This window comes from Pungitius pungitius, chromosome 6 (assembly GCF_949316345.1).
Source record: "Pungitius pungitius chromosome 6, fPunPun2.1, whole genome shotgun sequence".
NCBI classification, from domain to species: Eukaryota; Metazoa; Chordata; class Actinopteri; order Perciformes; family Gasterosteidae; genus Pungitius; species Pungitius pungitius.
Window position 1 is genome coordinate 17345482 of NC_084905.1, and position 9359 is coordinate 17354840.

Consider the following 9359-nt stretch of genomic DNA (forward strand, 5'->3'; position numbering starts at 1 on the left):
TAGCAAGCCCCCCCCCCACATCAGTGATGGATTTCAAATTGAGCCCTAGCAAAAATACTATAATTTCAAAGCAGACATAATATGTTATTAATGGCAATGGCTGCTTGAGTTTGCCTGCTCCCGAAGAAGTTCTTCAAGTTGAGTGAAGGATCATTATCGAATGTATTTTTTGGCGTGGATATGTGCGTTTTTGAACGTTTACTGAAGGCGTGCGTCGCTTTATTACCGACCTACGCTGAGGCCACTGATCACTCTGTCTAATTTGCGTCGTGTCATGTTCTACTCAATGCAACGTTGGATCGCGTTCGTTGGCCTGCAAGAGAACATTAGAGTCACACTCTGTGGTTCACTTCATGCCGAGTGAAGATCAGTCACCCAAAGCATTCAAGATGTCATTTGGCTGGTTCTCTACGGCTCTTTTTATCTTTTTGGTTTCTGCTGCTGTGATGCGGTCAACTCCCTTGAAAATGATCAGACGAAAACTGTAAAACAGGATTCATGGGTAATTAAAGTTTTGTGGACCCGCAGGAACAAGTGCTGCGGCTGTAGATCGGTATGTTTTTCCTGAGTGTTGAAATGGGGGAAAAAGGAGAAGCAGCGGTATCGACATTCACCAGAATCAGAATTCAGTCAGAATCCGTCTCTCGCTCACAGCAGACTTTCAAGGCCCTGGAGATGCTTGTCAGATGTTATGCTGGCGTGTTGCACATACAATGCTTTAAAATCACACAATCCGGCATTTCTTTTGATGCTCAAATAATTATAAATACTTTATTCTATGAATAAACCTGCCACATTAAAGTGCAATGTTTTGAAAAGTCAAGCCAGAGGTTTCTTTATCTGCAAAGGAAGAAAAAAAAAACAATGCAGAGGGCAATGGTGGGGCTTTGAGCATAGCTCATGGGCTACACTGACAACACAAGCGTGTGGATAAATTAAACAAGAGCCTGAAATAAACTCAAGGTGATACAAAACAGATTTTGACTTTCTGAGCACACACAGCTACATAAAAGAGCTTTCATTGTGCCTTGGTGTGCCTTCAGCCTTGACAATAATTACATTTTATTACATTTGAAGATGGTCATTATTTGTTTGGGCTTACCACCACATGTATAGACATCGTAGGTGAAAATACAACTGCATAAACCAACATAAATATTCACCTGCAGTGGTTTGGTTTTTTTCCCACCGGTGGATGAATCAGCTCGCAGTCATATAATCACCTCCCTTCACTCCTTCAGCTTGTTACTGGCTAATCATACTCATTTAAATGGCTCACATGTGTAATTACCGCCGCCAAGCAGTCCTGGGCCCTAACAGGTCAGCTTGCTTAGAGGGCCAAGCCTATTATGGAGACGGTAAGTTATGAGCTCAGCTCTGGGCCAGATGCGGTAATACAACCCTGGAGGATAACCGCCAGCCCTTCTCAATGGGAAATAAAAAGCTTTTGTTTAGCGCAGAGCGAGGTGTTTGTCATGTGCACCGTAGCTTTGGTTAGCATAAATGGCCACGACTCACTTATGCTTCATCAGTGGCTGCTGTTTTCCAATCGGACGACTCGGGCAAACCTCAGCGGGCTCTAATGATGCGACAGAGACTTCTGTATAAAAAGTCTAATTGTGTTGGGGAAAGCTAATGATGGTCACAATAGAGCTCATGCAGTTGATTGCCACTGTTTTTCTCCCCCCCTCCCCATAACTAAGCAACGAGGAGAGGAGGCACAGCGGTAGTCACGTCTGGAGAAGTGTCTGTACTTACCGCACAAAAAGGTTCTCGTTTAGGATGCGCAGAGTGCAGTGACACTCTGAGGATTAGCCGCAGCGTTTTCCATAAAGCAGAAGTGCTCTAAGGACACCTTCAAGTCTTTCCCTCTTTCCCTTAACTCCCCGTTTTTTCTTCTCACCTTTTTTTTTTTTTACTCCACAGCCACGCTCCCAGGAGGTGAAAGAAATAAACCCTGAAATGTTGGAAGAGAGGAGGAGGAGGAAGTGAGAACAGGGTGAACATACATTCACTAGGTGTTTCTCTGAGACGTGTGTGTGTGTGTGTGTGAGTTTGCTTGCTGCATTGGTGTGGTAATGCACAGACAGACATCTGAGCATGCCGTGGTTCCTGCAGGCAATAAACCAACGTTCAAAAAGCAGCGCCGAAACCCGCCGCTGGATCGAACCCGTGTTATGGCTGCTTTATGGACTGTGCCCATCCGATCAAAGCTCTAATTAAACAGGCGCAGTGTGGAGATGGTGTGAGCACTGTATCTAATAGCCCTCAAGATTATTTTTTTGTTTACTGGAGCCAAAAGACTTTGCACTGCATGACTGCTGCAGCGCCGTGTTGACACGGCTGTTTTATTATGAGCAAATCATTCTTTTTCCTGGGCATTCTCTACTTAAAAGAGCCTTGTGGGGCATACCCAGGAGGCAGTGCTTTCTATTTCATTTCCATTTGAAAAACAGTGCAGTGGAAATGACAAATGTGGGAGGCCTATTGAGGAGCCTTGAGGGCAGTAATGTAAATAACAGAAATTAATCATCCTCCCCAAAGAGGGGGAAACACGCCTCACAGTCACAACAAAGGTCACAAATCTGGGCTACTCACATCTTCCAAACAAGAAATGACAGACTTCCGACACGCCACTAATGCATGGTCTGGTGTGTTTGCTCACCGTATGTTTTCATGTTTGTGTGTGTGTGTGTGCGTGTGCACGTGGAAGCTTCTCCCCGTGAGCGCTTTCAGAATCAGACTTTGAATTTCCTTTAGTTTATTTGTGTGCGGTTTGCTTGTGTGCGCGCCCCTATTGTCTGTTTGAGTGCTTGGTCGCATATTCACAGGGTACCTTTTTTTTTTTTTTTCTTCTCCTATGCTGAACCATCTACTTTTAGCTGACAGCAAATAGTTGAGCAGAACCAATTTAATTTTGTTTTTCTGCCCAGGATGACATACGGGAGAATAAAGCATTGAAGCTTGTCCTAACTCTCCTGGTGGAGGCAGTCATAGGCAGCCGTACGCCCGAAGAGTAGATGGTAATTACAATGTGTTGATTTGAACTTTATAGGCATCAAGGGAAGCTATTGCAACACTGTGGTATTAGCATACGCTGGGCCCCGATACTGCAAGCTTCTGTTAGCGGGTCTAACAGCTTCCAGAGAAACTAATTTGCAGGCAGGGAAAATACTACCTGACAGATCGATTCGCCAGTTGTACCCTCAATTAATGGACGATTCACTGTCATCAGTTTAAAAAAAAAAAGAATCCCCTCGGCAGCTTTGGCACAGGAGGAAGGGAGAACAAATGTTGCTCTCCCACATCTCATAAATGTCATAATTAAAACTAACCACAAGCTCTGTGTACATTACAATGCCTCTCGGTGGAGAGCTTGACATTTGGACAATCATGTCAAGTTTTCTCATCGTGTAAGAAGGTTGGGTTTTATGTACCCTGAAGAGCTTGCGCACTGCAGCATTGTTGGACCCATTTGGAGGGAAAGAGGTAATTGCATTGGAGATAAAGCCCTGCAGAATGTTGCACGTATATTCATAGCAGCAAGAGCTACGGAAGCAGGCTTTTGCAGTGACGACAGTCTATGGAGCTGGTCTGAGCTGGAGTGTTGCTGGTGAGGAGCACATACCAGCTGTCAGTGTGGGGAAAGAGAGGAAATAGCTTTCATCAGGGAGGGGAGAGGGCTGTCAGCTACGGGGAGGCCGGGACTGAATCCGTCATACATGGTGCAATAAATTCACACGGTTAAACTAGAATTTGACTGCAGGAATCGAAAATGGTATGCAACGCTACCGACCTGCTCATCCTCCCCGGAGAACCGGCAGAAGAGCAGAGTGAAGCCAGAAATCAACAAATCCTCTCAGCTCCCAGAATTCTGCAGTTAGTTTTTAAACCAGATTAGCAGTAGCTCTGCTCCAAGTAGTTGACGTAAATGTAAAGGCAAGGCGTCCCGATTGTTTTACATAACACATAAGGGTGGATGTCGCTGAACTAGTGTCGCCTCGATCCAGACTTTCCTCCGTTTTTTGAACTGCTGAAACCGGGAAGCTAATTCGTTGCCCTGTTGCTTGTGCTTTTGTTGATGGACAAAATTATGGGATTTGACTAAGAGGATTAAAATGACAGCAGTTAATGAGACACAGCTGGGACTGGATCACAACAGACAAAATTGTATTTCCCCCCCCCCCCCCCCCACACACACACATCTCCCGTTGGAGTAACAAATCCATAAACAAATACACACAGAGCAAATGCACACATGGGCTTTCACATCAGCACACAAGCACATATGTTCCCTCTCTCACTCCTTTCCTTTTTTCTTTCTAACACACACCTAGATGCCGTTAAACAAGCTGCCACTCATACACACACATATATATAAATACATATTTATATATATATATATACATATTGCGCAGTTTTTTTTTATCCCATTCAAATGAACCAGATTAATTCACGTCCTTTCGGCTTGATTTGAAGTAGTTGCACTGGGAATCATAGTTTGATTGTAATCCCTCTCTAACCCTTCCTCTTCTAAATGTTGGTTATTGGGTACAAAGCCAATGTGCGCACATGCTCCTAACGCTGTCAATGAAGTTCAAGGTTACCACTTTCATTAAGTTATTCTAATAGTGACAGGATGAAGGGGGGTATTTGATATCTGTAAAACTAGATAGAGACACAAAACACTTGATCTCTAAATGCTGACCATGTCACGAATACCGATACAAAAGAGGAGAATATTGATGTGTTTTTTGTCACTTAGGGCAACATGACAAGCTGTAATCATAATCACACCACTGCATGCAGTTAATAGTGCAAATGTTTAGGCAAAAATCAAACAGGGCAAACTTTTAAGTTGTTTCTGTGGTCATCTGAATGTAATATCTTTTTTTTTTTTTTTGGGGCCACTAAAAAAAAAACTGTCTCTTTAGGTACCAAATGCTCCATTATGTTCACCAGCTTGTCGCTAACTTCCCTGGTGCTTATCAGTTAGCAGGCGGTAGCAGAATAATCGTAAAACTAAAGCAAGGAGCCAAAGGGCACTGAACGCTCCGTAAAACAAATTATCATCCGCACCAGCATGTGTATGGTATTGATTCCGCCCCGTGAGTCTGTGTGTGTGTCTCATCATTGAAGAATGTGGTCTGTGAGACACCTAATGCAGTGTGATCTTCCAAAGCAGCAACCCTGTGTGCTTTTGCAGGTCTTTGTCTGTCTGTCTGTGGACAGGTTTTGCGGCTTTGATAGCAACTGTGCAAGATAAAGTCATCAAATCTTGCGGGTCTGTGATGAGATGAGATTTGAGCATGGATGCTAAAAACAAAACAAAAAAACGGAAAGGTCTCGTGGGAACTCATCGTTTAACGCATTAACTATAGGATCCTCTAGGAACAGAGATTGCTTTAATCAGACGGATTGATTTCCTGTGACGATCCGTCATTGTCATTACTGTCACCACATTTGTCCTCAATCTTTCCAATAAGTCAAATATTACAGCCTTCCGCCTTTATCTTTCCCCTCTTACAACGCCAAGTCTACTTTATGTATTTGATGGTGATATGGGATGTCTTATGTACATAAAATGTTACTGATACTCAGGGACATTATGTCCCCTTGAGTAGCCTGCAACAAACCCACACACACTGAAGACAACATGCTTAATCAAATTCATGGGGTCTGAGATGGGCTTAGATGACACTAATATGAAATGAACCTACACGATAATGTAATATGCGTGTTAAAAAATAGGCCCCTAGTTTAAAGAATGTCAATAATGCAAGCAACACCTTATTAATCACCGGCTAAGAGAAATTCTAGAAGACAGAGAGCCTGCAACGCGAGTGCTTTGAAGCAATCCTGATGAAATGACTTGTGTGTCTGTGCGTGAATGTGTGTGTGTGTGTGTGTGTGTGTGTGTGTCCATCTGTGTGGGCTTTTTAATCTATGTACACCTTGCGAATTTCACACACGCCAGTGATGCATCACATTACATTTCTCACACAGCAGTCAAAAAAGACATTCCACGCGCCAATTCACTACGGAACATTTGTTCTTATTCCTATCATCTTCCCGTCATAGCGACGGCTCGGTGTGAAAAGTGACTATAAAACTATCCCGTCCATTCTCTGGAGCCGGCCCGAGGGAAACAACACCCCACCGTGCCACTCAAGCCACTGCCTGCATTAAGATTCATCAGTTAGGTCCAGCACTTGTTTAGGCGGTAAACACTCAATCTGCTCTAATATTTGGAAACACGTTGCCCTTTCAAAGCTCAAGGGCCACAGCGTTGTTTAGCTTGGCCTGACGCTGTGATGAATTAGAACATTTATGAGTGTGCCCTGAATTGCATTATGCAAATCAAACAAACGGCCCATCTAGGCAGCATCAAATGGGATATATTTCTGTTCAACAGAGCTATTTCTATCCATTGCCCCGCGCTCTTAGACAACTTGTGTGAATATTTTGATACAACACGATTTTCATAGAGACGCTGTGGCCATGACTAGAGAAATTCTCTGTAATAGGATTTGGCATATTCACTGAAATGCAAAAAAAAGTGACCCAAAGGGCCCCTACCGTATCTTGGTTAAAAGCTGATTGAGACCAATGGCTTTGACTCTTACAGTAAGAGGGAACAAAAAAGTTATGCCCCCATTTCAAATCAGCCCGAGTTTCACCCCACACAACGGACATGCTCCAGTGATCTGAGAAATTACAGGATACCACCCTTTCCAACTTCGCCATCACTGGACCAGACTGTTGCGGGCTTTTGAAACAATTACCCCAAGGGGACCACTGTAACCTTGTTTATAGCTCATTGAGCATCCACAGTTCCAATTTCGCGCAGGTAATTACAACATCGTTATCTCCTCCTAAATCTTCACCGGAGGTGAAACCCCCCCGAAAAGCTACCTTTGGCTCAGCTGTTTGCCTTCTGGACACTGATCCAAACAAACACAGCGCCGGTGTGCGTTTTTTTTCCTTTGGGCCCGGCTTGTGTTCGTTCTCCAGGTGTTGGTGACCCGGCGCGGCCTGTTCACCCGGAACACATCAGTCACACTAATACACATCTGTCGCACAGGTGCCCCCACTCCATCACAGCCGTGGTTGGTCTCTCTCCTCGGATGGCCCAACCTTTGCTCGGAGAGGACAAACAAATCTTCTGATTCGCCTCTTATCTGCAGTCAATGTAGGCCGGAAACATCAAGGACATGCACTCCATGGGGGGGGGGGGGGGGGGTATCCATTTGGCACGGCATAATTCTTCCCCCCATAGTGTGATGAGGGACAGGGCAAGGGATACGCTCCAATTAATGATGGAGACACGGATACCGGGGGGCCCTGACGCACCCCTGCTGCCATGGAGGGAAAGGGTCCCCTGCCTCGGCCAGTTGCTGTTCATTCACAACATGAAGCCAAAACATTGTGCATCATGCTGGTTGTCCTTTCATGTGTTGCCCGGGGTGTGGTTCCTTGTCAAGTATGGATGGCCGGTCAAGCTTGAGTGTGTGTGTGTGTGTGTGTGTGTGTGTGTGTGTGTGTGTGTGTATGTGCCTTTAAAATGTGCGTGGTATTGCGTATTTGCGCCTGCTCTCGGCACCGTGGTGAAAATGCCCGCGGCGTTCTTTGGCATGCGTCTCTCGTCTGAGGCTTCCATCAAGAGAAATCCATCCCTCTGTATAGTGCCGCACGTTCTGCCTGCCTGGACTGTTTTGAAATAGGTTGAAGCAGCTTCGTGCATTTGCATGCTGCATGAACACAATCTGCCGGCGCGCAGTGGGACCTCCCTCTGTCCATATCCATTGTTTTTACGCTCCTAAGCAAAGTGAATTAATTTGTGCTCAGAGTCCATCTGATTCTTAATCAGGATTCGTGTACGAGACACTGAAAAAAAAAAGGCATAGCAACGCCCCACCGGTATGAATGCTTCATATTTGTTCTATATGAATAAAACAAAACATGCTCCTGATTCAATCACGGGACAGCATACCTTGCACCGGTCCCTTGTGTATCCGTCTGTTCTTAAGGGGAGAGATTGGAGCCACATATTTGCTTTTCCATTGCCAGACACCTTCCATTGAATCCGAACTTCATCAATGGTCTACAAGTGTAGCCTTCTTTATAAACACAGAAAAAACAATCTAGTGTATTTGGTTTATTATGCAGTGTATAAACTATGCATGAAGCAATTACATACCAGGGCCTTGGGGCTCGGATGGAACCCGAATGAGTGAATTCCTACAGTGTTTCTTCCCTTGAATCTTTGCACTTGATGTCCATTCATTAATCCAGCTGTTGTTTCTACGCCCAGCCATGGATGTTTTCCACGGGGGAGTTGAAGACACTGGCTGTATTGATAAGTGAAGGTCAAAGGTAGAAGAAGCCAGCCGGGGGTGAACACGGCTCGCGGTGACAGAGGAAAATATTCCGCTTGATCTGCAGAGGCTTGGATTTTATTGGAATTTAAAGAGAGGGAGGAAAAATTAAATTGAAGGATAGAGGGGAGGGGCTGGATCAGAGTAGATGGAAGAGCAAGAGTCAGCGTGATAGGGGGCAAGCCACAGAATGAGATTTTTTTGCCCTAAGAGCACCAACTTCAAAAGCTTTTGGGGGCATGCCTTTACATAATTTCACTCTTAACATAATCCCTATTTCTGAGAATGTGTATGTGTGAGACAGAGAGAGTGCCGATAGGGATGAGAAAGATGTTAGAGAGACAGAAGCATCTCCCCACCTCCCCATTGATCCTCCTTAGAGCAGAATTAATAAGTCATCACCCATCTCACTAAGTCCGACGTTTGTGATCGCTTTGAAGGTTAAGCTATACAATACATTAGCTTGTTCTAAATGAATCTAGCGCTCGCATACAGTGTGCGTGTTTGTGAGGTTGTCTCAGATGTGATTTTCTTCTTTGTTCCTTTCCGTGTTTCTGAGAGCGCTGCCCTGTCTGTCTCGCTTTCTTCCATCAGGATTCTTTTAATCCCATTCTCTTCCTCTAATCCATCTTTCTCCCTCTTTTCCTCCCACAGTCTCGTGCCCTTTCCTCCCTCCTCCTCCCTCCCCCTGCTCCCGCCCCCCGCTTCTCCATCTCTCTCTCTTTACTTGCTCGATCGCTGCTGTCTGCATTGGGAGGAGCGGTGTCTTCCACGCGGTTGTGATTCACTTGGCAGCTCCTTGAGATAAACATGTTGTGGTGGACAGACGCCTCGGTCCCCGGTCCGGAGGAGCAGGTTGACGTGGGTGGGCGCCGCTCAGGTCCCAACGTCAGCACGGGCATCAACGCCAGACACTCGGCCAGATGGTCCGGAGTCGAGCTCTCGTCCGCTGTTCATCAAATGAAAGACTCGCTCCTCACC